The 1,967-nt window shown below is 43.6% G+C and overlaps 1 pseudogene; it reads right to left on the bottom strand.

The window, feature by feature from the left end:
- Nucleotides 1-194: 194 nt before the first annotated feature.
- Nucleotides 195-389, bottom strand: LOC102477240 (up-regulated during skeletal muscle growth protein 5 pseudogene; annotated as a pseudogene).
- Nucleotides 390-1,967: the final 1,578 nt, after the last annotated feature.

Raw genomic sequence — 1,967 nt, 5'->3', positions numbered from 1 at the left:
TTACTTTCTCTCTCTCTCTCTCTCTCTCTCTCTCTCTCTCTCTCTCTCTCCTTCCAGCAATCACACATACCCTATAGGAGAAAAAAAATTTTTTTCCAGGTTCATAATTTATTGTACAAATTGAGTATCACATAATGAACAGATATTAGCTTCTCCAGGCATGGGAACTTAGATGAGCTTTGGACTTTTCACTCCATTTATGTTGCTTTCACAGCTGGAGTTTTCTTAGATCTTAACTTGAAGTATAAGATCGTCAAAACAATGCCTTCATACACGGCCAGTACACAATTCATTCTACTTATGAGAGTATAAGAGTTGAAGTACTTTTTAATACCAGTGAACTGGAACTGGGCATCAGCTTCTGGACCTGTCATGATTTCAATCTTCTTGCAAAGCCACTAAATCCGCAGACGGTGTCCCGCAATGCAGGCAGCCACCTCTCGGCCCAGCTGGAAGAAGCAACCTCCCTCCACAAGCGTTCAATGGAACCCAACCAAAAACATTTTTTAATTAAAAAAATTTTTAAAAACATATCACAGGCCCAGCATGTGGCATGGTGGTTAAGGTACTGAATTCTCACATGGCCTACTTTGAAGTTCAAATCTTGGACCCAGCAGCTTAAAAATCACGCATGGCTTGAAAATCACGCCAGGCACATGTGCATGGATACCTTCAATCCTGAGAGTGGAGAAGGGATTGAGGCATGGCCTTTCCCCCCTCCCCTATTTCTCACTTTTCCTCCCTCTCTATCCCTCTCTGCCAAGCATATATGCCCTATAGCAAACAAACAAAAAACTCAAAAACAACCTAAATGTTCATCTTTTTTTTTCTTTTTTTGCAGAGGTTTTTGCTATAGGGTACATGTGCTCACCAGAAAGACAGAGAGAGACAGACAGATAGAAAGCGAGAAATCACCCCCCCAGGGGGGACGGCCATGCTGCAATCCCTTCTCCTCCATTCTCCTCTCAGGATCTTGGGCATGCACGCACACGCGCCTGGCGTGAGTTTAAGCCACCGGGTCCGGGATGCGAACCACAGTCGACTACGTGGGAGTCCAGCGACATAGCCATTATGCTAACTGCTGGTCCCCTAAATGTTCATCTTCATCAGTAAGATTAAATCATATGAGGCTTTCACTCAAGAGCCATAGCAATAAGGCTCCCCCTTAGGAAGAAGGCAGGTTTTGATTAAAGCAACCAAGTGGAGAGATAATTCGGGGATGAAATTTGGGGTGCAGCACAGTTTATATACAATGAAGTTTGTTCTCCAGAAAACATAGTGCAAATAATTGGCAACGAAGGCAAAGGGTAGATGTTTGGTGGTAAGAGAAGGTGTGGAAGGGTAGAGGAAAGCCCAAAGGGGTTCAAGAAAGACAAAAATCAAACAGGCAATGGTGAAAAAGGCTTGCAGGATAAACTGGCTTCCAGGTTAACTAGATCCATCAACCTAAACAGCCTTCCCCTGCCCTTGAGTGTCCATGTGTCTTTTGAAACTTTATGCAAAATTCTCTGTGTGTTTGTGCATTTTTCTAGAGAGGCAGTACATAGTTTTTAATTGAATTCTGGAACAGAGCTAGTCCCATAACACAGCAGTTAAGCTCTGAACATAAAAAAAGCAGGATCCCACATGGCCACAGTTTGAGTATCAATCCTGGTGGCCTGAATAACACACTGGATGTCATTCCTGTGGCCTAGTGGCCAAGAAAGCCAGATTCCACATGGCTGACTGAGGCTCAAGTCTCAGCCCTGGCTCGAGAAACACACCAGGTGTATGTGCATATATGCCCCAAATTTTGACAAGAAAGGGGAACAGAGGAAGAGATTGCAGTGTGACCATGACACATTCAGGGGTGCTTTCTCCCTCTCTGTCTCTTTCTGGCAATCACACACACCCTCTGGCAATTAAAAAGTAAAGGAGATAGTATTAGGGACAATCAATTATCTATTTGGAACAAATTTAACTTACAG

Source organism: Tupaia chinensis, unplaced genomic scaffold (assembly GCF_000334495.1).
Source record: "Tupaia chinensis unplaced genomic scaffold, TupChi_1.0 Scaffold000165_2, whole genome shotgun sequence".
Classification (NCBI taxonomy): domain Eukaryota; kingdom Metazoa; phylum Chordata; class Mammalia; order Scandentia; family Tupaiidae; genus Tupaia; species Tupaia belangeri.
The sequence above is the reverse complement of the archived record's forward strand: the minus strand, read 5'-3'. Positions and strand labels throughout refer to the sequence as shown.